Source organism: Azolla caroliniana, unplaced genomic scaffold, assembly GCF_043228905.1.
Source record: "Azolla caroliniana isolate FFs.n. ecotype wild unplaced genomic scaffold, voAzoCaro1.0.p SCAF_128, whole genome shotgun sequence".
NCBI classification, from domain to species: domain Eukaryota; kingdom Viridiplantae; phylum Streptophyta; class Polypodiopsida; order Salviniales; family Salviniaceae; genus Azolla; species Azolla caroliniana.
In genome coordinates, this window is record NW_028230563.1 from 1 (window position 1) to 27,419 (window position 27,419).

General features: G+C 43.5%; 13 non-coding genes across 13 annotated transcripts; 6 read left to right on the forward strand and 7 right to left on the reverse strand.

Annotated features, from left to right (window-relative positions):
* The first annotated feature begins 460 nt into the window (after window positions 1-460).
* On the forward strand, window positions 461-667 carry LOC147849084 (U2 spliceosomal RNA). Its single transcript, XR_015531835.1, has one exon. It is a non-coding gene; the product is annotated as a U2 spliceosomal RNA (small nuclear RNA).
* Window positions 668-1,530: 863 nt separating this feature from the next.
* Window positions 1,531-1,695, reverse strand: LOC147849085 (U1 spliceosomal RNA). The gene has a single exon (XR_015531831.1). It is a non-coding gene; the product is annotated as a U1 spliceosomal RNA (small nuclear RNA).
* A 5,684-nt stretch (window positions 1,696-7,379) lies between these two features.
* On the reverse strand, window positions 7,380-7,536 carry LOC147849086 (U4 spliceosomal RNA). The gene has a single exon (XR_015531848.1). It is a non-coding gene; the product is annotated as a U4 spliceosomal RNA (small nuclear RNA).
* A 5,225-nt stretch (window positions 7,537-12,761) lies between these two features.
* LOC147849087 (U1 spliceosomal RNA) lies at window positions 12,762-12,925 on the forward strand. Its single transcript, XR_015531833.1, has one exon. It is a non-coding gene; the product is annotated as a U1 spliceosomal RNA (small nuclear RNA).
* A 995-nt stretch (window positions 12,926-13,920) lies between these two features.
* LOC147849088 (U2 spliceosomal RNA) lies at window positions 13,921-14,127 on the reverse strand. The gene has a single exon (XR_015531837.1). It is a non-coding gene; the product is annotated as a U2 spliceosomal RNA (small nuclear RNA).
* Window positions 14,128-16,268: 2,141 nt separating this feature from the next.
* Window positions 16,269-16,432, forward strand: LOC147849089 (U1 spliceosomal RNA). Its single transcript, XR_015531836.1, has one exon. It is a non-coding gene; the product is annotated as a U1 spliceosomal RNA (small nuclear RNA).
* Window positions 16,433-17,243: 811 nt separating this feature from the next.
* Window positions 17,244-17,450, reverse strand: LOC147849090 (U2 spliceosomal RNA). Its single transcript, XR_015531838.1, has one exon. It is a non-coding gene; the product is annotated as a U2 spliceosomal RNA (small nuclear RNA).
* A 2,141-nt stretch (window positions 17,451-19,591) lies between these two features.
* LOC147849091 (U1 spliceosomal RNA) lies at window positions 19,592-19,755 on the forward strand. Its single transcript, XR_015531847.1, has one exon. It is a non-coding gene; the product is annotated as a U1 spliceosomal RNA (small nuclear RNA).
* Window positions 19,756-20,566: 811 nt separating this feature from the next.
* Window positions 20,567-20,773, reverse strand: LOC147849092 (U2 spliceosomal RNA). Its single transcript, XR_015531839.1, has one exon. It is a non-coding gene; the product is annotated as a U2 spliceosomal RNA (small nuclear RNA).
* Window positions 20,774-22,914: 2,141 nt separating this feature from the next.
* LOC147849093 (U1 spliceosomal RNA) lies at window positions 22,915-23,078 on the forward strand. Its single transcript, XR_015531849.1, has one exon. It is a non-coding gene; the product is annotated as a U1 spliceosomal RNA (small nuclear RNA).
* An 811-nt stretch (window positions 23,079-23,889) lies between these two features.
* On the reverse strand, window positions 23,890-24,096 carry LOC147849094 (U2 spliceosomal RNA). The gene has a single exon (XR_015531840.1). It is a non-coding gene; the product is annotated as a U2 spliceosomal RNA (small nuclear RNA).
* A 2,141-nt stretch (window positions 24,097-26,237) lies between these two features.
* Window positions 26,238-26,401, forward strand: LOC147849095 (U1 spliceosomal RNA). The gene has a single exon (XR_015531850.1). It is a non-coding gene; the product is annotated as a U1 spliceosomal RNA (small nuclear RNA).
* Window positions 26,402-27,212: 811 nt separating this feature from the next.
* Window positions 27,213-27,419, reverse strand: LOC147849096 (U2 spliceosomal RNA). Its single transcript, XR_015531845.1, has one exon. It is a non-coding gene; the product is annotated as a U2 spliceosomal RNA (small nuclear RNA).

A 27,419-nucleotide genomic window follows, 5' to 3' on the forward strand; every position in this document is an offset into this window, starting at 1 on the left:
AGATGTTTTTCAATTGCATTTGCATCTTTTGGAGAAAGCGGCTAAATTAAGTCTTGTTTTGGATGAAATCTCACCCAGAATTAGGTATCTCTAGGTGAGGAGCAATGCTTGTAGCATCAAGTGGTATCCATGTATGACATATGTCTGCTAAAAGTCCTCTACTTGAGGTAGTCATAAGTGGTGGGAACATGTCTCATCCCAGACTTACTTGTGGACTTATACATGAACTTCACCAGATTAGAGTAATGGTTATGTGATGGTGGACAAACCCCTCTCTAGATGTTAGTTTTGAAGACCAAGCGAATATAGTTCTCTATGGAGGATCACAAGATAGATAATAAATTAGGATGTGTGTATCTAAAGCAAAAGTAAAGGTGCTAGACACAGTATTATATATCCCACATATAAAGACATGTTTGGGTATCGCCTATAACAAGCAAAGGAGGGCAATGGGGAAATCATACCTTTCTCGGCCTTTTGGCTAAGATCAAGTGTAGTATCTGTTCTTATCAGTTTAATATCTGATACGTGGCCTATCAGGCCACATGATATTAACCTAATTTCTTTCATGGGGGCAGCTCCTGCCCGAGACAGCTTGCTGCCTCTGGGAGCTGCGTGCGTCGCCTCAGTCTTGCACTGCCTCTGAGGTAATACAGGCGCGCCCCCCCCCTTTCAAACTACAATTCTAAAAGAATCGTATACTGTAAGATATAGCGGGCTCTTCAATTTTAAAGGGAAAATGCAACAGACTGAATTGGCCCATGCCTCTTCGATTTCATCAATCTTAAGAAACACTAGTTTACAGGAAAGCTGCGGCTCTGTTGATCCTGATATTATATTATATTTCATTGACCACAAACCACAATCCGTAGGAACAGATAGGAAGTTAAATGGATGCCCAGCAACACCACATTATAGACAGGATCTGACGAATGTGCCACATGTAGAGCAGGATATATGCTTGGCGGCGAGCGGAAGGGCCGACAGATTTATATTACATCTGACCAACTTGGCCCATGGCTCACAGCAGAGACAAAACGTAGTTTTGCGATTATTGATCATTGTTATATATATTTACATACCTTAGAGGAGGGTTTCTTAAGACAGTTTTTTATTGGATGCCTTGGACAGATTTCAACCACGTTCGGAATTAAGTTACGGACGAAGTGAGTAGAAGACACCATGCATCAGACGAAAGTATAGTGACTGACATATATATATATGGGGGAGTTAGATGAGATGGACACACAAACGTCGTTATGCATATACATACATGGAGGTGCACATGGAAAAAGGATGTTAGGATGAGAGAGGCTGACAGATACATGAAAATATTAAGATCTGACAACCTTGCCTCATACCATTTCCTGCTCGTGGCTCACACGGCAAAAGTGAACTAGACTTGAAATCACTCATTTTATATGCAATAACAAACTACCACATAAACAGTAATTTAGTGAATCATATTCTAGGTTTGTAGATTGTCTAAATGTACAGTCTGTTAAATTAAACATTTTACATTCAATTGAGAAGGGGGCCGCGCGAACGCGAGCCCCCGCTGCCACAAATTATGACGTGCACTCTCCCACAATGGGGAGATGCTAGAGCAAACAGCCCCTCCGATAGTGCAATGGAGGCGCCGGCTCTAAGCCATCGGCCTTGCTGATCACCGATAGACCCCGCCCAGGTAAGTATGTTCTACCTTCCCTAAGCGCCTTCATTTTATAGACAACTCACTTTGTTGCCTTTGTATGTGGGACAATTCTAATCTAATCTTTCACAATGCTGTTCATTGTATTTATTCTCACTATGACGATACGCACACTCCTTCCTGAATCCTTACTAACTAACCATCCCATTCCCCCTCCTATACATATGTATGTACACAATCAATCTAGGGTGCACCTCACTATTATTTCAGGGTGTGTGCCTCTAACCTTGCCCCGTACTTACTTAGCCCCTTCACGTCTCACATCATTGGACCTTGGTTCCTATCTATATATGTATATAGAGATATCACACCTCATATACACCCAACTCACCTCAATTTTCCTTTTTATACAATATGTTACCTGCAATGATTGGAGACCAAGGTTGTGACGTACAAACCAAACACTAATGGCGAGGGTTACAAAAGTTGTTGAGTATCGTAGGAAGGAAACACCAATATATTATGCACATACAACCAAACACCCTTGCACTCCATGACCACCATTTGCGAGATGTGATCCCCCCATCGACTTATAAAGGAACACGGTTGAGAAGGCATTTGTGTTGCAACAGTTGCCAACAAGTTGCGAGCTTTGGAAGAAAGGGAAGAGGAAGTGCAACGGATGAGCATGCCAAAATGAAAAACTCTAGGTTCATAAAACTGCTTGAAATGTAGTGATGTGGTGGATCTCGACCAAATGTCTCCTTTGTCAAATCTTCAATCAATAAATACGGTATTGAAACACATCTATGTAAGGTTAAGGCTATTCTTGAAGCCCAAGGCCAAGAAATGTTGAGTAGGCTTGCAAGGCAAATCCTACCACTCTATTGAAGACTTCAATGACATGGACATTGGTTGGGTAAAAAGCATATCCAAGACTAATGCGCGTGTTCTTTAAAGCATTAAAGGATCAACCACTATACTAGAATAAAGGGTTCCATGTTTTTGCGAGACGCATCCAATATGGTAGTGAAAATCATACTTGTGTAGCCATATGATCTGATGTGGTATTGGCCAACATACTACTGAAAAATGTTGTCGAAATTGCTTGCCAATAACAGTTTAGTTTGTGAACCAAACCACGAAACCATGGCTTAACAGTTAAAATGATTTGGTTCAAGTTCAAGTTTTTGTAATCAGTTCGGATTGGGGGGTCAACACTTCAATTTTAGCCTTTATCAACTTAATGGTTTCTAGTATAAACGGTTTGACAATTTAGGGTCGATACTTGATTATTTTCTTGAATATTGCTTTCACCAACCTTTTCATTTTTAGGCCTAATTTTCGCATTTTAGGAAAAATATTTAAAATTTTGAAATGTTGAAAGTTTTGAATTTAAACCGAACTTGAAGACCGAAACCAAACCGCGAAAATGTGGTTTGAAAATCTCTAAAACCATTTGGTTTGAGTTTGGATTTTTTGTAACAATTCAGTTTGAACTATTTGGGTTTAAACGTTTGTTAGGTGAAAGCAAGTAGGCAATGTTGCCTCAATGTTACTTGAATGTATGTTGGCTCTAACAATTTTCTTTTTAGCTTCCTTACCAAAAAGTTGTCCTATCAAGAAGATCATATTAGAGCCAATAGAGACAATTGGAACGGTTTTATTTTGAGCTTCCTATGAGGTAGCCAGACAACCCACCGTTTTTAGTGTACGAGCAACAAACAATTGTGCCAATGCAATTTTTAGTACCTAGACTACATATCGATGAAGGGGCTTAAAAAATGAAGGGCCTAAACCCTAAAGCTTGTGCATTCCCATCTCTGACCATTCTTTCACATAATCCATGAGCATGGCTAACCAACCTAACCTAACCTAAACCGAAGTAGACAATGGAAAATATAAAAAATTGTGGCATTATTACACACATACCAAAATTTGATTGTAAAAAATGAGTGCATGTCCCCTAGGACCCACGGTAGCATATATTTGGAAGATATAGGAGCCAACTATACATTAGGGTTTGGAAGACATGTCCTAATGTATCCAAACCACTTCCTGAAAATTCAACTTGATGAGTAGAATTGCCCTTCACACATGTCAAGCCATGACCCACAAAATAACCTGTATTAATAAGCCAGATTATGAACATTCCAAATTTTATAAGAGAATGTCATGATTAGACATAACAAACCCTAAAGGAATTCTCAGAGTAGAAACCTAAACAAACGAGATTGGATTCGATTTACATAAGAATTTGGATTTGGGAGCAAGGAGCAGGAAAGAGATAGAAGATGCTAAGGATCTGTATAGGTAACAAGTTAATACGACCTGCAACATTGGGTTAATTAAAGAGCCAGTTCATAGATCAGCAGTCATTAATACGCTTGGAAAGAATTAAACACAGAGAATGTGGATTAAAGCCTTGTTTAGGACATTTACCTGATGTACTTACTATTTATTGGCAGGGGCGCTATGCTGCTGATAAAGAACACAGAAAGCAGTGACTTTCTAACTGGGAGTATGTAACACAGCTTTATTCGTCCTTGAGAGCTTTTTTCTTTGTTCTGTTTCTCTTCTTGGTAGTAAGTAATCAATGGAGTCTACTCGAGGTTCAGACAGACCTAACCTTCTTCTCTTTCTCCTTATAGACTGCCTATGCATCACCAAATTCCTTCCCAAATCCCTTCATCTCTTCGCAGAGCTTCAAAGGTCTGAGATAGTGCAGAAAGCATGAGAAGCTTCTGAAGGAACATTGAAAGATTCTAGCTTTTTACTGAAAGGGTACTAATTCATAGTTGATGGTTTGTTAGTGTTTCCCGTATACAAAAATGCAGGAAAAATGTTAGTGTTGTTAGGAAAAATGCAGGAAAAATGTTAGTGTTGTTAGGAAAAATGCAGGATTTCTTAGTGTTTCCCGTATACAAAACCCAGTTACACTTACTGACAATCTGGTATAATTCAAAATCACCAGTTTCATTCCATCAATTCTCTCATTTCTTTCCTTTCCTTTCCATTCCATTCTTCTTATATATCTCATTTCTTTCCTTTTACTTTCCTTTCATTCTTTTGATAGCTGATCCAGATTGAAGGTCTTTGCATACATGTTTACCTACACATTCCCCATTGCTACCTTGTGGAAATTAGCATTCTTCTCACTCAAATTCATTCTATTAATCCATCTCGTTCCGTTCCATTCCATTTTTAGAGTAATACATACATTACTTTAGTGACCCTCATTTTTCACCATACATTACTTCTTGTTTGGTGCTCTACATGTGAACATATATGTATCAAGGGAATGTATGCGTCGAGTAGAAATGCAGAAACATTCTACTAAATCTTTACTAATTTCCTACTTCATCTCATGACTCTCTTACATTCTCTCACAATCTCCAAATGGTGAATAAGAGACTCATCTGATTAGTTTGCATATGGTATGCGTTGTCAAACAAGAACAAAGAAGCACAATATGAGAAGAATGTTATTCGAATGATCCCCTCTTTCAATTATATACCATTTTGAATCCTATAGAGAAGATATATTAGACAATGTATCCTACCATGGAAGCAATGAGCATGCATATAGTTGATTTGGCCAACAATTTATCAATGTTGAGCCCATTAATTCATCGTTATTTGGTTTCTAAATATTTGCCAATTCATACCCTAAATCTGGAAGCGTAATCAAGTAGAAGCATGCAATCACACAAATATAAAACCCCCAACTTTATATGAGGCTCAAAATTATGAGATTTGGAATACTGTTAGAGGAAATTAAAAATGACGGATGGACCACGTTCTGGCAAACACTAGAAATGGTGGAGGCCTCGAGAACAAGAACTGAGCACTTCTCTACATATGGGCTAAGGATCTGTCGTAAGGGGATGAGTATGTTGCTTGGGCTATTTTAGTTAGTAATGTGTGTGAAGTACCGAGATGTTATGGAAGGCATCGAGGTTTGTGATGAATCAAATGATACACTTACATTCTGTTTTGACAAAAAGATGCAACAATTTGCCCAATCTGTGGACAAATTATTCAGATTTAATGAAAATTCAATCCTTTTTTATCAAACAATTATGGTTCCAAAAAGAGTTATTGGTAGGTTGTTTCATTGACATTGTTGTGTTTTTTATCATATCAGGCACGCTCTTAATGACATTTTTTGGGTATACATAACATGAAACAATCTCCCTGAACCTGAGGACTGAGGTTCGATTTTGAAAGACTGAATAGGCTTGACATTATTAGTTTGGATGCTTCAAGTAGAGTAGATATGGCAAAAATCTACACCAGAATAAGAAGAAGAGTTAAGTATGATGAACCTATGAGAGAGAGAGAGAGAGAGATGGTAGATCTTCCAGGATTTGATAGGAAAAAGGTGCAACAAATTTTTGAGCTAAACTTCTTTTTACCCCCTTTCATTGGGCATCTGTTATATATTCTTTGATTTAAGACATCAGGCTAAGGACGCAAACAGTGTCATTAGATTTAACTGGAAAGTGATGCAGGACACCAGATCCTCTTATGCAATAAATATATGAACCCTAGCAAACAAACAAGATGTTATGTGCAAAGCACAATATGATTCTGTTAGACAATGTAAATGCACATGACAGTCATTCTCTTTGCTGGCAAATGCAGTGATGAATTAGCCATCATAGATCACTTCTGTAATTAAGCAAAAGCTATAAACTATGGCCCCTTAACCAAAAGAGATTTGGTAGCTATAATAAGGCCCTCTTTAGTTGGATAAGAATCATTGCAACATCGAGAGATGAATTGAAGAAGAAACAGGCAACAAGGGAATGGTTTAATGGAAAGAGATAAGGAGAGTCACCGTAATAATAAGTGGCTAACAGTAATGGCAAGTACATGAAATTCGTTACCCCAAAATCCAAATCCAAAAAATTACATTGTTTCATGACAAAATTACATTGAACCAAATTGAAATTATGTTCCAAATATTCAAAAACAACAATATTCATCAATAAAAATCAGATTTCTAATTCTTTCTCTATTTCATACAGAAGTCATGTAATCGCATTTCCCAGCTGTTGGAAAAGAAACACAAATTTGTTCAATTTACAATGTTGGGAAACTACTGCTACATTTTGAAATTTATGTTACAATTATATATTGATAAAACCTGCTTTACGGTATGTAAGAACCTTTGCACCTAGTGATATAATCTGGGAGCAATTAGAGTGGTTGTGGGGATCTGTTTATATAATCATCGAGTGATTACTAGAGTGATTGTGGGGGCTGCGCTTTCAACGCTACCAAATGTCTATAGTAATGTCCGTGCATGTGGCATTGGCCTGCCTACTATATATTAAGATACCAACCTAACCCAAGGCAGATGACAGTAAATTTCAGAATCAGTACACACCTAACAATCATCCAAATGCACAGATCTACCTGCGCGACTTGAGATGTTTCTTTTGTTTGAGGTATGTAGAAACGCTCCGATCTACCTGAGCGAATTGAGATACTACATACACAACAATGGAAACGAGATCATATCCCACAATAACTCAGACACTTGTTCACACAAGGGACAGATACAGATAAAATCAGCTAGAGTATAACAGAAATCAGCATCCATATCATTTATTTGGCAAGAACAGCATCAAAAGACTTATTATCTAGCATCACAACGGAACAATCACCACAGCTACTCACATTGTTCCTATCATTCATCATTTTTCATTAGGATTTTCAGAGGCCCAGTCCTCCGGAGAGGAGCAAGGGCCTTTGCAAAAATTCTCCGGGGCTCCTTTAGCAGGAGCCGGGGAGGGGGGTTGGAAATAGTTTTCAACCAGCAATTGACGCGTCTCGGGAAGCCCTCACTAACTGCGTCATTGCCCCAAGCGCAAAGATGAAGATAAACAGACAAGCCCCTCGCCATTTATAGCCATAGCCTTCCCCTGCCTTTCTATGTGGGACGCCCAAATATTGCCTGCTAGACTCAGCCACAGACCTAACCATTCCATATTCCATACTCAGATGTCCCATGGCACATAGATAAAGAGAAAGAAAGAAAGATACATTAACGTCTTTTCTAACACCAAATTATGGCCCTAGAGAGAATCCTCAACGTGAATTGGGATATTTTGCCTCATCAAAATAAAACCCAAATGACCCACCCATATATGCCCATATGATACCTTCCATATGCATGTCCATTTACATTTGAACATGCAAAAGATATAAGGACGTGTCGAAAGCACTCAAGTATAGAAGAATGGAGATCCTTCAAAAAGGAATAATTCCCTCTATTGTGGAGAGCATCAAGATTAGCATTAGACAATAATGCAAGTCAAAGAAAACAATATTGAGGCAAGAACGCTTGGAGCATTTGTATTGTCTGGGTAGTATAACTTGAAAAATCGTCGATGATTATTGATTACCAATTAATAATGAATTAACACAAGAGCATTTGGCAAGTATGGGCAAAAAACTTGGCTAATTAAAGACTAAAGATGAGTATATAATAATAATCTTGGAAGAATTAAGCATGGAGAATGAGTTAATAAGAGGATATGTTATAAAAGCATGGTGTTTTCATTCAAAATAAAAGGCTAGTTTATATAAGAATATTCATTAATAAGAAAGATTAATTAAACACAAATAATGAATTAATTATTGACTAAGATGTTTACTTGAAATGCACAATTGAGAGTAACTACTTTCAAGCATGACATTCGACACATGATAATATTTGTTTGTCCTTCGGAGCTTCTTATGTCTTCACGTTTTTTTTCTTTGTTGTAATAAAAAAAGCCTACTTGAGATCCATAAAGAGCAACATATAATAGGAAGTAGAACCATCACAAACAAATACAATTACACCCAAAATCAAACAAAAGAAATGAAAGTAAACCCTAAATGAAACAGAATTGAGCTTGTGGCCATGTTTGGAATGTCAAAAGCAATCTACTACTTGATTAGGAGGCAAAGGTGATTTCATGCAAGTTATTTTAGATACAAACCAAGACTACAACATAAGGATTGCACAATACACCAAAAAAAATTATGTGAAAAATATTTTTAAGGGGGATAGAAAACCACGAAACAAATTCTAGAAACGAATCACAATCAGTAAATAAAATGGAGTGCATCAATGTCCTTGTCTATATAAAACTCAAATGTTATATAAAATGAATAAATTTTCCTCTAATTCTTAAAGCCAACAAAGTAAAAGGTACCACAAAAAACGCATTCCATGCAACTCCTAATAATGGTGTATCGTGACCAGGAAAGATACAGGACATGAGAACGTAATAGTTTATGTGTTAGAGTACATTGTGTGATTGATTTAATGTTAAAACAATGTGGCTTTTATGAATAGACTTGTAGGCATCATGATATGCATAAAGAGGTGCAAAGTGTCATTCAATCATCTATCAGTGTGTTACGTTGATTACATGCCTATATATCAGCAGATTTTGCCTCCACTCAGATATTGTTGGCCGAGGGGTTCTATTAGTCGTATACCCTAATAGTAGTGAACCGTGCAAGAGTTGTTGCCAATCGCGCTCGAGTTGTTAGCCATGCAAATCCTAGCCTCATGAACCCTCACTCTCAACTAACTACGACAAACCTAATTAAGAAGTTAGCCTAAACCTTAAGCAAGCTTAAATATTAAGTAAGTACACATACATCTGAAGTCACAAAATGACACAATAGTACTCAACCTAACTTGACAATCACGCTCGAGTTGTTAGCCATGCAAACCCTAGCCTCATGAACCCTCACTCTCACCTAACTACGACAAACCTAATTAAGAAGTTAACCTAAACCTTAAGCAAACTTAAATATTAAGTAAGTACACACACATCTAAAGTCACAAAATGACACAATAGTACTCAACCTAACTTGATTAAGAAGGGAAGTCACACACCAGAAACAAAAGAGGCGTGATTAACGTTCAACTAATTAGCACTTAATGTTAATCAGACAATTCACAAAGCGAAGGTTGTCAAGGTTGGAGAAGAAGGGGCAATTGTTGAAGAGGGTGTTAGAAGATGGGAAGTGATGCATTGAAGGTAGTGATGGGTTAATTGTTGTGGGGGGAAGGGGATGGATGGATGGAGTGAGGAGGTTGGTGTTTGTGATCGAGCAACCGTGAGCACTAGAGGTGTTGTATGTTGAGGTAGGGGAGAATAGTGAGAGTTTGGTTAAATGTGCGTTGATCATGGAGGATTTCATCACCTCAAAGTCTTGTTTGAAGGATGAGGAAAGATTGAGCATGTGGTGCTTAATACAATGTTTATTAAGGTTGAAAGTGAGGCTCCAACTAGGTTAGTCATAAGTGCGGAGGTGTTGAGGGTCAAATGGAGAGGCAAAGTGAAGGCAACACCAAGAACTGAGAGGTTGTATGGGTGTCTAGGTCGGGATCCCAATGAGAATGTTGATGAGCTCCATCTTGACTCAAATCATCCGAAATGATTTGTTGATGGTAGCACAAGTGTGATGAAAGTGGATGGAGTGCAACATTATTGAGTGAAGGTGATTGGGCAACCAACACTCACTTAGGGGGTGAAGATAGTGAACAAAGATCTTACATATGTGTGATTTGGTATTTGCAAACCATAGTTGGTTAGGTGGGGGTTAAACGTATTGTTCAAATAGTGTAGTCATCTAGGGCGTCACTCACTTCCCATCTTACCCATTTCCAATGAACCCTGATCTCACGTTGTGCATTAGTTCTTTTAGAGTCTCACATGGAACTTTGCTCGATTTTGTAGTGGTGTTCATTGCATATTTAGCCATACAACTCCATTTTAGTCCTTTCCCATCTTCTCTCCTCTTGAATCTCTCCCTCCACTTTTGTTCTTACTAATCATCCTACTTGTCAAAAAATGAAGGCTTGGATATTTAATTATAGTGGCACATAATGAGGTGCCAACTTGTAACTTGTATGTCCCCGACAATTTGCCTTTTCATTCACTTTTAAATGTCTCTTCACCCCCACCCCTTCACATTTGGTTTTGCAATATAGTGCTTTGGCCTTCTATCATGGGTTGCACCTTTGTCCACTTGTGGGCCTTAGTTAGTTACTTCCTAGAAGCCACTTGAGAGCTTTTTTTGGGGAACCATTGCACCTTTGACATTCTGGCCAAACCAAAATGTTTCTATATGTTTTGTAGGTTAGAGGTTGCCACTTTAGCTCATTGTAATTTGTTATAAATTATAGTTGGTGTTATAGATTGTGCGAGTTCAAGGTCAGATCTTAGGACCGGGGTCAATAGTTTGTTTGATATGGTCGTTTGAAGTCTCAACTAAGCTTTCCATTGAAGATCATTGATGGTCGAAATTGCATGGTCCCTTGACGCAATCATGCACCTACTCTCATGACAACAAATTTGTCCCAAAAGACATTATTGCTTTGAGACTTCCGCAAGCAATAACTATAGATGAACAATGGTTTGTCTTGTAGGCATTTTTACTAGGTAGAAAGAAAAACATGAGGCAATATGTTGGCTTCCACAAGTAGCAACTGTACACGAATAACGGTTTGTCCTATGGCCATTTTTATTAGGAGGGAGAAGAAAAACATGAGGCAATATGTCTAATGTCAAAGGGAAAGTAAGGTTTCTAATATTAGCTAGTTGCGGTATATTTTTAACAAACTTTTGTTGGTAAAGTTGGGGAGGTCTTGTTTACATGCACTTGCTTTTGTGACCTATGCTATTATATAGGGACCTTCTCCCACAAGTTTGAGTTTCTCCTTATGACACTTCGAGGAGAACACAAGGGTTATGTACCTTTCCTCTAACTTAGTCTTTGTCCTTGATCTTGTTATTGAACTAGACTTTACTTCTTGGATGACTATTTGTAGATTAGATATGACGAACTCCATTGGCACAATGGTGTCTTGCTCATAGACTAGCCAAAATGGTGTGTCATGTGCCTACTTGATAGGAAGTTCAAAAACAAAATAGTGCCACATGTATCTATTGGCTATAATATGATCTTGATAATGATGACTATTTTTGTAAGGACACTAAAAAATATATTCTCAGAGCTATCTCTCCACTTGGCCATGACATCTATGGTGGTAGGGGGAGCTCATTCAATGCTTGCTTAAGGCGAATGATGACATCATTAAGGTGATGAGAACATCCATCGCTTCCAAACCTCTAGATCACATTCACATTCTCATATAGGAATTTGGTTCGACAATATTACAAGCACAGTGTGGTGGGATCTACCCTTCAATCTTGCTAAGTGCACAAATTTGTTCAAGGAATCAATTCCATGCTTACAACATTTGCTGGTGCTAGGGTGTCGAGGATAACCTTAACCTTGTATGGTTGCGTTTCGTGAAGTTTTGGCAAAGGAGCCATCTAGTTCAAATAATTAAAGTACGTTCAAGTGAGTTGTGTTTCTATATATTTTTCTTGATGTAATACCATTAGGTTCAAATATTCGTCAATTGCACTGAACACCATTAAATTGCCAAGAAATATTGCAAAATTTTTAGAAACAAGTCCAAGTCATTGTCCTACTATTGGCAATTCTTTGTGGGACAAACAAATCCCGTTCCTTAATCATGTATGGGAATCGCATGAGTGGCACATCTGGTTGCTGTCTAGGGAGTGCAAAGGTATCTGGTTGTACGTGCATAATGCATCGGTGTTCCCTTCTCATGCTATTGTACAACTCTTGTAACCATCACCATCAATGTCTAGTTGATACGTTAGAACCTTGGTCTCCAATAACTGTATTTAGCATACATATGTATAAAAAGGAAAATCGAGGTGAGTTGGGTGTGTATGAGGTGTGATATTTCTATATACATATAGATAGGAACCAAGATCCAAGAAGTGAAGTGGCTAAGTACCGAGCGAGGTTGATAGATTGTACACGCACGCACTCACCCACCCACAAATAATAATGGGGTATTATAGATTGATTGTGTACAAGAGGAGGGAATGGGATGGTTGGTTAGTAGGAAGGAGTGTGCGTGTCGTCATAGTGAGAAATTAGAATAAATACAAGAAACACAGCATTGTGAAAGATTCGATTCGAATTATCCCACATAGAGAGGCGACATAGTGAGTTGTCTATAAAAAGAAGGCGCTTAGGAGAGGTAGAACATACTTACCTGGGCGGGGTCGATCGGTGATCAGCAAGGCCGATGGCTTAGGGCCGGCGCCTCCATTGCACGATCGGAGGGGCTGTTCGCCCTAGCATCTCCCCAAGCGGGAGAGTGCACGTCATAATTTGTGGCAGCGGGGGCTCGCGTTCGCGCGGCCCCCTTTCTCAATTCAAATTAATGTAACACAGCAATACCAGACATACTCTATCATAAGAATAGTTGGTCGATCAAACCATCTCTACTATATTTCTGGAAAGCAAACCTGTTTTTATGGTGCATGGCTTCATTATAATCCGCCTCCTATCCTATCGTGCTCATTGAATCTCTGCAAAAGCATTTACAGTATGCGGTCAATTAGCCATATAGAAATATTTTTATTAAAACCTGTAAGCCATGATTTCACTAAATCACTGTTCTCAATGCGGAATGCTATATAACAAGTGTGGGATTTCAAGTCTAGTTCTCACTTTTGCCGTGTGAGCCACGAGCAGGAAATGGTATGAAATAGTAGAGGCATGAGCCAAGGTTGTCAGATCTAATATATATGAGTCACTAGTCTACTTTCCTCTGATGTATGGCTGGCGTCTTCTCCTTAACTCCGAACGTGGTTCAAATCTGTGTCTTAAAGCGTCCAATAATGTCCAAGAAAAACGGATCCTCTACGGTATGTAATAAGAACTATCAATAATAGCAAAAATTGCGTTTTGTTACCTCTTGTGAGCCAGGAATGGAATGAAGTCGAAGAGGTATGTGCCAATTCGGTCAGATGCATAAATCTGTTGGCCCAAGCGTATATCCTGGTTCCATGTGCACATCTATTGAACGGTTTGTTGTTTGTATGCCATAAATTATTAGTCGCATTTTCGATTTAAATTGAAGAGTGCGCATTATACGATTCTACGTCACGACGCGCATGGTTCTACGATTCTACGAATGGACGTTCACCGGGCGTTGAAAGCCTTCCGTTCTAGTACCTAAAGAAATGTGGGAAAAGATAGATGCATTTATCTAGAACGTTCATCCGCGTGACATCGTCCTTTAGATTATCATTAGAAGCGGGACGCGCCTATGGAACATCTCCCTTCATTTTTATTATCATTGTAGAATGAGGGCGCGCCTATGTAACACCTTCCTTCATTTTTATTATCATTGTAGAATGAGGGCGCGCCTATGTGACCTCAACATCAGTGCAAGGCTGAGGCGACGCACGCAACTCCCAAATGCAGCAAGCTGCCTTGAGCGAGAGCTGCCCCCATGAAAGAAATTAGGTTAATATCGTGCGGCCTGATAGGCCGCGTATCAGATATTAAACTGATAAGAACAGATACTACACTTGATCTTAGCCAAAAGGCCGAGAAAGGTATGAGTTCTCTTGAAGAACCGATTTGCTTCTTATAGGCTGCACCCTAACATGCCTCACCATGTGGGATATACGTTATATAATCATCTCAACATTTAAAGCAAACTTTTGTCCTCTCATTGCATCGAAACCACCTTGGCCGATCGTGGGGACCACATTTGTTGTTGTTTGGTTGTAGCCACCCTATTATCCATCCCTATACCAAGTCGGGATATACATACTCTCCCATCGCCAAGTGCACCTTATAGGTGCGATTCGTTATTGGTGGTTATAAGCCCCCATATCTGAACCAAACGAACGTTCACGAAATCGTGTGAGCTTCCCGAATCGAGCGAGAATTGTAATGGAGATCCACCCGTCTGCACGTAGTAAATCATTAGGCCCCACTGCATGTCGAGGGAAAGAGAATTTACAATTACTTGAACGACCGGCGCGCGTAAACCTCAAGGAAATATGTTCCGCATCGTTGCATCTAGGTAACTACGTTTTCACGTTACCCAACCTCGAGTCTCGTCATGACAATGGCACACACTAATGAGCAACCTAATGGCCACGCCGACACGCGCCCTCTTCTCCGCATTGAAGCTAGTGTGGCCCGTCACATGGTTATCTCATGACCAATGCGTTTCACAATGATGGTCTCGTGACGCCCCCCTAATCAAGTAACGAACGCGGGAGACTCGATGCGGGATTCGTAAGGGCGACCCAATGAGAAGTGGGTCTAACCCTAATTCCCCTTAAATGGGCGGGGAATGGGCAAGACACCATGATCCAAGGCAACATACACCGACCGTGGCCATGCTTTGCGCAATTTTTACATATGGCACAATCGGGGCGACCGAGGGTAGTAGCACTAATTTCGTTAAATAAGGATGGTCACCGCACCTTCCCCACAGAAATGCGAGGGTGGGCACCGCGACCCTAAACCCCGAAACACACACCATCATGCATATGATACCGATATCGTATAACAAATTCTGAACATGCACACTACATGTCTAGGACATGTATAACATCGCATAGGCATACACGCGATCCCATCCATATGCATACATAAACGGATCTTAAACAAAGACGCAATCCAATGACGATGCAATCGAGACGCGTAATAAACGCCTTTGGGCTCTACGGACACTCGGCGACCGGAGGGGTATATGAAACATGAGGTTTGAGGCATTGACCTGATACACGCATGAGACAACATCTCCTATCAAACATGTACTATATGGATTTCGAATAACGGAGTAGATAGTGTAATGCGTAATGTAGGCGTAAACCTCACAAGCAATACATTTAACACGCATACGATTTATACGACGCATAAAGTATGGCCAAGGCAACATGATCTAACGATCTATACGTTAAAATAATGGCTTCAACATGTACACGCAAGGGAGAAGAAATAATGTAGAAGACGATAAAGCACATGATTCAGAAGAACAACCCTGATGTAGCTCAAGGGTTGCGTTGTTGCTATTTCCGTGCTTCGTCTTATGTTTCCTCCGGGCTTGCAACGCACGACTTGAAGTTCTTGCTCCCGACGTTCCGAACTTTTAGAAAGCGTTGTATCTCCTCCTCATATCTGCGCAATTTGTGCGCTTGGGAGACGGGAAGTGATTCTCAAAATTGACTGATGTGAGACATGCGCCTCATCCTCCTCACGTTCTTCGGCTGTCGACGGGGATTGCACAAGCGACGCACGCGTGGATTCACGTCTCGGCCAGTGCTCAAGGATTGTGCGAGCGTGTTGGTTGTACATGGACATCGCATCGGTGTTTCCCTCCTTTGTTATTCTACAGCTTCGGCAACCCATGGCCATTGACGCACGGTTCTACGTCACGACGCGCATGGTTTCTCTCTAGCCGCTGTACTTAAATTAATTACGAGAAGGAGAAGGTAGGCGAGGTTGGAGCGTGTGATGTGCGATCTATAGATATGAACGGAAACGTGAAGGGGCTAAACATGGACGAGGTTAAAGTGAACCACCAATAGTGAGTGGGTAGATTGACGTGAGAGGATGGTGGCGCGATGACGGTTGTGCGTGCGTGTCATGGTGAATACACAGACGCAAGATAAGAACGTCCCACATAGAGAGGATGCAGAGCAAGGGGGCTATAAAACGAGAGCGTTGCGCTAAGCCAAAACATACTTACCTGGGCGGGGTCAATCGGTGATCAAGAAGGCCGATGGCTTAGGGCCGGTGCCTCCATTGCACCACCGGAGGGACTGCTTGCCCTAGCATCTCCCCAAGCGGGAGAGTGCACGTCATAATTTGTGACAGCAGGGGCTCGCGTTCGCGCGGCCCCCATCTCAATCCAGTGATATCAAGTCGTCCACGTTTGGCGGAAGCATTGGTCGCTCATGGCGGATTCGTCTCAAATGATGCGCTTATGCTTGATCGTCAAGTTGGCCATGTTTGGCGGAAGCGTCGGTTGCGCTAAGGGTCCCTCGGCATTTTGCTTGGCGGAAGCATCTTATTTTTTGGTGGCTTCCCTCGGCCATGCATATTATGCAAAATGATTTGGCGGAAGCACAATATGGTTTCGGACACCAACACAACACCGATTTCCACTACCCTGAGAAACGAGAGGAGTATAAAGAACCATCGAGCGGGGATATACACGTATAGGATATACACGTGTCATAGGCCGGAGGTGGCACATGGCGTGCCCATGGTAAGAGTGAAGAGAATTCTGAGTGGATACACGCGACGAGCTGCACATGCGTCGATGTAAAATCTAGTTCACTTCTCTGCCTTGGACCATGAGAGACCACATACGTACGCCTAACGACCATAGGCGGACGCCCGCCGCATCCTCCATTTATCTTCTCTCCCATTCCAATAGTTCTTCTTTATAGCCCGGGCATCGGTTTGGCTCGTCTCTCTGCTCGATTCATGGACGTTCACCGCGCGTTGAAAGCCTTCCGTTCTAGTACCTAAAGAAATGTGGGAAAAGATAGATGCATTTATCTAGAACGTTCATCCGCGTGACATCGTCCTTTAGATTATCATTAGAAGCGGGACGCGCCTATGGAACATCTCCCTTCATTTTTATTATCATTGTAGAATGAGGGCGCGCCTATGTAACACCTTCCTTCATTTTTATTATCATTGTAGAATGAGGGCGCGCCTATGTGACCTCAACATCAGTGCAAGGCTGAGGCGACGCACGCAACTCCCAAATGCAGCAAGCTGCCTTGAGCGAGAGCTGCCCCCATGAAAGAAATTAGGTTAATATCGTGCGGCCTGATAGGCCGCGTATCAGATATTAAACTGATAAGAACAGATACTACACTTGATCTTAGCCAAAAGGCCGAGAAAGGTATGAGTTCTCTTGAAGAACCGATTTGCTTCTTATAGGCTGCACCCTAACATGCCTCACCATGTGGGATATACGTTATATAATCATCTCAACATTTAAAGCAAACTTTTGTCCTCTCATTGCATCGAAACCACCTTGGCCGATCGTGGGGACCACATTTGTTGTTGTTTGGTTGTAGCCACCCTATTATCCATCCCTATACCAAGTCGGGATATACATACTCTCCCATCGCCAAGTGCACCTTATAGGTGCGATTCGTTATTGGTGGTTATAAGCCCCCATATCTGAACCAAACGAACGTTCACGAAATCGTGTGAGCTTCCCGAATCGAGCGAGAATTGTAATGGAGATCCACCCGTCTGCACGTAGTAAATCATTAGGCCCCACTGCATGTCGAGGGAAAGAGAATTTACAATTACTTGAACGACCGGCGCGCGTAAACCTCAAGGAAATATGTTCCGCATCGTTGCATCTAGGTAACTACGTTTTCACGTTACCCAACCTCGAGTCTCGTCATGACAATGGCACACACTAATGAGCAACCTAATGGCCACGCCGACACGCGCCCTCTTCTCCGCATTGAAGCTAGTGTGGCCCGTCACATGGTTATCTCATGACCAATGCGTTTCACAATGATGGTCTCGTGACGCCCCCCTAATCAAGTAACGAACGCGGGAGACTCGATGCGGGATTCGTAAGGGCGACCCAATGAGAAGTGGGTCTAACCCTAATTCCCCTTAAATGGGCGGGGAATGGGCAAGACACCATGATCCAAGGCAACATACACCGACCGTGGCCATGCTTTGCGCAATTTTTACATATGGCACAATCGGGGCGACCGAGGGTAGTAGCACTAATTTCGTTAAATAAGGATGGTCACCGCACCTTCCCCACAGAAATGCGAGGGTGGGCACCGCGACCCTAAACCCCGAAACACGCACCATCATGCATATGATACCGATATCGTATAACAAATTCTGAACATGCACACTACATGTCTAGGACATGTATAACATCGCATAGGCATACACGCGATCCCATCCATATGCATACATAAACGGATCTTAAACAAAGACGCAATCCAATGACGATGCAATCGAGACGCGTAATAAACGCCTTTGGGCTCTACGGACACTCGGCGACCGGAGGGGTATATGAAACATGAGGTTTGAGGCATTGACCTGATACACGCATGAGACAACATCTCCTATCAAACATGTACTATATGGATTTCGAATAACGGAGTAGATAGTGTAATGCGTAATGTAGGCGTAAACCTCACAAGCAATACATTTAACACGCATACGATTTATACGACGCATAAAGTATGGCCAAGGCAACATGATCTAACGATCTATACGTTAAAATAATGGCTTCAACATGTACACGCAAGGGAGAAGAAATAATGTAGAAGACGATAAAGCACATGATTCAGAAGAACAACCCTGATGTAGCTCAAGGGTTGCGTTGTTGCTATTTCCGTGCTTCGTCTTATGTTTCCTCCGGGCTTGCAACGCACGACTTGAAGTTCTTGCTCCCGACGTTCCGAACTTTTAGAAAGCGTTGTATCTCCTCCTCATATCTGCGCAATTTGTGCGCTTGGGAGACGGGAAGTGATTCTCAAAATTGACTGATGTGAGACATGCGCCTCATCCTCCTCACGTTCTTCGGCTGTCGACGGGGATTGCACAAGCGACGCACGCGTGGATTCACGTCTCGGCCAGTGCTCAAGGATTGTGCGAGCGTGTTGGTTGTACATGGACATCGCATCGGTGTTTCCCTCCTTTGTTATTCTACAGCTTCGGCAACCCATGGCCATTGACGCACGGTTCTACGTCACGACGCGCATGGTTTCTCTCTAGCCGCTGTACTTAAATTAATTACGAGAAGGAGAAGGTAGGCGAGGTTGGAGCGTGTGATGTGCGATCTATAGATATGAACGGAAACGTGAAGGGGCTAAACATGGACGAGGTTAAAGTGAACCACCAATAGTGAGTGGGTAGATTGACGTGAGAGGATGGTGGCGCGATGACGGTTGTGCGTGCGTGTCATGGTGAATACACAGACGCAAGATAAGAACGTCCCACATAGAGAGGATGCAGAGCAAGGGGGCTATAAAACGAGAGCGTTGCGCTAAGCCAAAACATACTTACCTGGGCGGGGTCAATCGGTGATCAAGAAGGCCGATGGCTTAGGGCCGGTGCCTCCATTGCACCACCGGAGGGACTGCTTGCCCTAGCATCTCCCCAAGCGGGAGAGTGCACGTCATAATTTGTGACAGCAGGGGCTCGCGTTCGCGCGGCCCCCATCTCAATCCAGTGATATCAAGTCGTCCACGTTTGGCGGAAGCATTGGTCGCTCATGGCGGATTCGTCTCAAATGATGCGCTTATGCTTGATCGTCAAGTTGGCCATGTTTGGCGGAAGCGTCGGTTGCGCTAAGGGTCCCTCGGCATTTTGCTTGGCGGAAGCATCTTATTTTTTGGTGGCTTCCCTCGGCCATGCATATTATGCAAAATGATTTGGCGGAAGCACAATATGGTTTCGGACACCAACACAACACCGATTTCCACTACCCTGAGAAACGAGAGGAGTATAAAGAACCATCGAGCGGGGATATACACGTATAGGATATACACGTGTCATAGGCCGGAGGTGGCACATGGCGTGCCCATGGTAAGAGTGAAGAGAATTCTGAGTGGATACACGCGACGAGCTGCACATGCGTCGATGTAAAATCTAGTTCACTTCTCTGCCTTGGACCATGAGAGACCACATACGTACGCCTAACGACCATAGGCGGACGCCCGCCGCATCCTCCATTTATCTTCTCTCCCATTCCAATAGTTCTTCTTTATAGCCCGGGCATCGGTTTGGCTCGTCTCTCTGCTCGATTCATGGACGTTCACCGCGCGTTGAAAGCCTTCCGTTCTAGTACCTAAAGAAATGTGGGAAAAGATAGATGCATTTATCTAGAACGTTCATCCGCGTGACATCGTCCTTTAGATTATCATTAGAAGCGGGACGCGCCTATGGAACATCTCCCTTCATTTTTATTATCATTGTAGAATGAGGGCGCGCCTATGTAACACCTTCCTTCATTTTTATTATCATTGTAGAATGAGGGCGCGCCTATGTGACCTCAACATCAGTGCAAGGCTGAGGCGACGCACGCAACTCCCAAATGCAGCAAGCTGCCTTGAGCGAGAGCTGCCCCCATGAAAGAAATTAGGTTAATATCGTGCGGCCTGATAGGCCGCGTATCAGATATTAAACTGATAAGAACAGATACTACACTTGATCTTAGCCAAAAGGCCGAGAAAGGTATGAGTTCTCTTGAAGAACCGATTTGCTTCTTATAGGCTGCACCCTAACATGCCTCACCATGTGGGATATACGTTATATAATCATCTCAACATTTAAAGCAAACTTTTGTCCTCTCATTGCATCGAAACCACCTTGGCCGATCGTGGGGACCACATTTGTTGTTGTTTGGTTGTAGCCACCCTATTATCCATCCCTATACCAAGTCGGGATATACATACTCTCCCATCGCCAAGTGCACCTTATAGGTGCGATTCGTTATTGGTGGTTATAAGCCCCCATATCTGAACCAAACGAACGTTCACGAAATCGTGTGAGCTTCCCGAATCGAGCGAGAATTGTAATGGAGATCCACCCGTCTGCACGTAGTAAATCATTAGGCCCCACTGCATGTCGAGGGAAAGAGAATTTACAATTACTTGAACGACCGGCGCGCGTAAACCTCAAGGAAATATGTTCCGCATCGTTGCATCTAGGTAACTACGTTTTCACGTTACCCAACCTCGAGTCTCGTCATGACAATGGCACACACTAATGAGCAACCTAATGGCCACGCCGACACGCGCCCTCTTCTCCGCATTGAAGCTAGTGTGGCCCGTCACATGGTTATCTCATGACCAATGCGTTTCACAATGATGGTCTCGTGACGCCCCCCTAATCAAGTAACGAACGCGGGAGACTCGATGCGGGATTCGTAAGGGCGACCCAATGAGAAGTGGGTCTAACCCTAATTCCCCTTAAATGGGCGGGGAATGGGCAAGACACCATGATCCAAGGCAACATACACCGACCGTGGCCATGCTTTGCGCAATTTTTACATATGGCACAATCGGGGCGACCGAGGGTAGTAGCACTAATTTCGTTAAATAAGGATGGTCACCGCACCTTCCCCACAGAAATGCGAGGGTGGGCACCGCGACCCTAAACCCCGAAACACGCACCATCATGCATATGATACCGATATCGTATAACAAATTCTGAACATGCACACTACATGTCTAGGACATGTATAACATCGCATAGGCATACACGCGATCCCATCCATATGCATACATAAACGGATCTTAAACAAAGACGCAATCCAATGACGATGCAATCGAGACGCGTAATAAACGCCTTTGGGCTCTACGGACACTCGGCGACCGGAGGGGTATATGAAACATGAGGTTTGAGGCATTGACCTGATACACGCATGAGACAACATCTCCTATCAAACATGTACTATATGGATTTCGAATAACGGAGTAGATAGTGTAATGCGTAATGTAGGCGTAAACCTCACAAGCAATACATTTAACACGCATACGATTTATACGACGCATAAAGTATGGCCAAGGCAACATGATCTAACGATCTATACGTTAAAATAATGGCTTCAACATGTACACGCAAGGGAGAAGAAATAATGTAGAAGACGATAAAGCACATGATTCAGAAGAACAACCCTGATGTAGCTCAAGGGTTGCGTTGTTGCTATTTCCGTGCTTCGTCTTATGTTTCCTCCGGGCTTGCAACGCACGACTTGAAGTTCTTGCTCCCGACGTTCCGAACTTTTAGAAAGCGTTGTATCTCCTCCTCATATCTGCGCAATTTGTGCGCTTGGGAGACGGGAAGTGATTCTCAAAATTGACTGATGTGAGACATGCGCCTCATCCTCCTCACGTTCTTCGGCTGTCGACGGGGATTGCACAAGCGACGCACGCGTGGATTCACGTCTCGGCCAGTGCTCAAGGATTGTGCGAGCGTGTTGGTTGTACATGGACATCGCATCGGTGTTTCCCTCCTTTGTTATTCTACAGCTTCGGCAACCCATGGCCATTGACGCACGGTTCTACGTCACGACGCGCATGGTTTCTCTCTAGCCGCTGTACTTAAATTAATTACGAGAAGGAGAAGGTAGGCGAGGTTGGAGCGTGTGATGTGCGATCTATAGATATGAACGGAAACGTGAAGGGGCTAAACATGGACGAGGTTAAAGTGAACCACCAATAGTGAGTGGGTAGATTGACGTGAGAGGATGGTGGCGCGATGACGGTTGTGCGTGCGTGTCATGGTGAATACACAGACGCAAGATAAGAACGTCCCACATAGAGAGGATGCAGAGCAAGGGGGCTATAAAACGAGAGCGTTGCGCTAAGCCAAAACATACTTACCTGGGCGGGGTCAATCGGTGATCAAGAAGGCCGATGGCTTAGGGCCGGTGCCTCCATTGCACCACCGGAGGGACTGCTTGCCCTAGCATCTCCCCAAGCGGGAGAGTGCACGTCATAATTTGTGACAGCAGGGGCTCGCGTTCGCGCGGCCCCCATCTCAATCCAGTGATATCAAGTCGTCCACGTTTGGCGGAAGCATTGGTCGCTCATGGCGGATTCGTCTCAAATGATGCGCTTATGCTTGATCGTCAAGTTGGCCATGTTTGGCGGAAGCGTCGGTTGCGCTAAGGGTCCCTCGGCATTTTGCTTGGCGGAAGCATCTTATTTTTTGGTGGCTTCCCTCGGCCATGCATATTATGCAAAATGATTTGGCGGAAGCACAATATGGTTTCGGACACCAACACAACACCGATTTCCACTACCCTGAGAAACGAGAGGAGTATAAAGAACCATCGAGCGGGGATATACACGTATAGGATATACACGTGTCATAGGCCGGAGGTGGCACATGGCGTGCCCATGGTAAGAGTGAAGAGAATTCTGAGTGGATACACGCGACGAGCTGCACATGCGTCGATGTAAAATCTAGTTCACTTCTCTGCCTTGGACCATGAGAGACCACATACGTACGCCTAACGACCATAGGCGGACGCCCGCCGCATCCTCCATTTATCTTCTCTCCCATTCCAATAGTTCTTCTTTATAGCCCGGGCATCGGTTTGGCTCGTCTCTCTGCTCGATTCATGGACGTTCACCGCGCGTTGAAAGCCTTCCGTTCTAGTACCTAAAGAAATGTGGGAAAAGATAGATGCATTTATCTAGAACGTTCATCCGCGTGACATCGTCCTTTAGATTATCATTAGAAGCGGGACGCGCCTATGGAACATCTCCCTTCATTTTTATTATCATTGTAGAATGAGGGCGCGCCTATGTAACACCTTCCTTCATTTTTATTATCATTGTAGAATGAGGGCGCGCCTATGTGACCTCAACATCAGTGCAAGGCTGAGGCGACGCACGCAACTCCCAAATGCAGCAAGCTGCCTTGAGCGAGAGCTGCCCCCATGAAAGAAATTAGGTTAATATCGTGCGGCCTGATAGGCCGCGTATCAGATATTAAACTGATAAGAACAGATACTACACTTGATCTTAGCCAAAAGGCCGAGAAAGGTATGAGTTCTCTTGAAGAACCGATTTGCTTCTTATAGGCTGCACCCTAACATGCCTCACCATGTGGGATATACGTTATATAATCATCTCAACATTTAAAGCAAACTTTTGTCCTCTCATTGCATCGAAACCACCTTGGCCGATCGTGGGGACCACATTTGTTGTTGTTTGGTTGTAGCCACCCTATTATCCATCCCTATACCAAGTCGGGATATACATACTCTCCCATCGCCAAGTGCACCTTATAGGTGCGATTCGTTATTGGTGGTTATAAGCCCCCATATCTGAACCAAACGAACGTTCACGAAATCGTGTGAGCTTCCCGAATCGAGCGAGAATTGTAATGGAGATCCACCCGTCTGCACGTAGTAAATCATTAGGCCCCACTGCATGTCGAGGGAAAGAGAATTTACAATTACTTGAACGACCGGCGCGCGTAAACCTCAAGGAAATATGTTCCGCATCGTTGCATCTAGGTAACTACGTTTTCACGTTACCCAACCTCGAGTCTCGTCATGACAATGGCACACACTAATGAGCAACCTAATGGCCACGCCGACACGCGCCCTCTTCTCCGCATTGAAGCTAGTGTGGCCCGTCACATGGTTATCTCATGACCAATGCGTTTCACAATGATGGTCTCGTGACGCCCCCCTAATCAAGTAACGAACGCGGGAGACTCGATGCGGGATTCGTAAGGGCGACCCAATGAGAAGTGGGTCTAACCCTAATTCCCCTTAAATGGGCGGGGAATGGGCAAGACACCATGATCCAAGGCAACATACACCGACCGTGGCCATGCTTTGCGCAATTTTTACATATGGCACAATCGGGGCGACCGAGGGTAGTAGCACTAATTTCGTTAAATAAGGATGGTCACCGCACCTTCCCCACAGAAATGCGAGGGTGGGCACCGCGACCCTAAACCCCGAAACACGCACCATCATGCATATGATACCGATATCGTATAACAAATTCTGAACATGCACACTACATGTCTAGGACATGTATAACATCGCATAGGCATACACGCGATCCCATCCATATGCATACATAAACGGATCTTAAACAAAGACGCAATCCAATGACGATGCAATCGAGACGCGTAATAAACGCCTTTGGGCTCTACGGACACTCGGCGACCGGAGGGGTATATGAAACATGAGGTTTGAGGCATTGACCTGATACACGCATGAGACAACATCTCCTATCAAACATGTACTATATGGATTTCGAATAACGGAGTAGATAGTGTAATGCGTAATGTAGGCGTAAACCTCACAAGCAATACATTTAACACGCATACGATTTATACGACGCATAAAGTATGGCCAAGGCAACATGATCTAACGATCTATACGTTAAAATAATGGCTTCAACATGTACACGCAAGGGAGAAGAAATAATGTAGAAGACGATAAAGCACATGATTCAGAAGAACAACCCTGATGTAGCTCAAGGGTTGCGTTGTTGCTATTTCCGTGCTTCGTCTTATGTTTCCTCCGGGCTTGCAACGCACGACTTGAAGTTCTTGCTCCCGACGTTCCGAACTTTTAGAAAGCGTTGTATCTCCTCCTCATATCTGCGCAATTTGTGCGCTTGGGAGACGGGAAGTGATTCTCAAAATTGACTGATGTGAGACATGCGCCTCATCCTCCTCACGTTCTTCGGCTGTCGACGGGGATTGCACAAGCGACGCACGCGTGGATTCACGTCTCGGCCAGTGCTCAAGGATTGTGCGAGCGTGTTGGTTGTACATGGACATCGCATCGGTGTTTCCCTCCTTTGTTATTCTACAGCTTCGGCAACCCATGGCCATTGACGCACGGTTCTACGTCACGACGCGCATGGTTTCTCTCTAGCCGCTGTACTTAAATTAATTACGAGAAGGAGAAGGTAGGCGAGGTTGGAGCGTGTGATGTGCGATCTATAGATATGAACGGAAACGTGAAGGGGCTAAACATGGACGAGGTTAAAGTGAACCACCAATAGTGAGTGGGTAGATTGACGTGAGAGGATGGTGGCGCGATGACGGTTGTGCGTGCGTGTCATGGTGAATACACAGACGCAAGATAAGAACGTCCCACATAGAGAGGATGCAGAGCAAGGGGGCTATAAAACGAGAGCGTTGCGCTAAGCCAAAACATACTTACCTGGGCGGGGTCAATCGGTGATCAAGAAGGCCGATGGCTTAGGGCCGGTGCCTCCATTGCACCACCGGAGGGACTGCTTGCCCTAGCATCTCCCCAAGCGGGAGAGTGCACGTCATAATTTGTGACAGCAGGGGCTCGCGTTCGCGCGGCCCCCATCTCAATCCAGTGATATCAAGTCGTCCACGTTTGGCGGAAGCATTGGTCGCTCATGGCGGATTCGTCTCAAATGATGCGCTTATGCTTGATCGTCAAGTTGGCCATGTTTGGCGGAAGCGTCGGTTGCGCTAAGGGTCCCTCGGCATTTTGCTTGGCGGAAGCATCTTATTTTTTGGTGGCTTCCCTCGGCCATGCATATTATGCAAAATGATTTGGCGGAAGCACAATATGGTTTCGGACACCAACACAACACCGATTTCCACTACCCTGAGAAACGAGAGGAGTATAAAGAACCATCGAGCGGGGATATACACGTATAGGATATACACGTGTCATAGGCCGGAGGTGGCACATGGCGTGCCCATGGTAAGAGTGAAGAGAATTCTGAGTGGATACACGCGACGAGCTGCACATGCGTCGATGTAAAATCTAGTTCACTTCTCTGCCTTGGACCATGAGAGACCACATACGTACGCCTAACGACCATAGGCGGACGCCCGCCGCATCCTCCATTTATCTTCTCTCCCATTCCAATAGTTCTTCTTTATAGCCCGGGCATCGGTTTGGCTCGTCTCTCTGCTCGATTCATGGACGTTCACCGCGCGTTGAAAGCCTTCCGTTCTAGTACCTAAAGAAATGTGGGAAAAGATAGATGCATTTATCTAGAACGTTCATCCGCGTGACATCGTCCTTTAGATTATCATTAGAAGCGGGACGCGCCTATGGAACATCTCCCTTCATTTTTATTATCATTGTAGAATGAGGGCGCGCCTATGTAACACCTTCCTTCATTTTTATTATCATTGTAGAATGAGGGCGCGCCTATGTGACCTCAACATCAGTGCAAGGCTGAGGCGACGCACGCAACTCCCAAATGCAGCAAGCTGCCTTGAGCGAGAGCTGCCCCCATGAAAGAAATTAGGTTAATATCGTGCGGCCTGATAGGTCGCGTATCAGATATTAAACTGATAAGAACAGATACTACACTTGATCTTAGCCAAAAGGCCGAGAAAGGTAT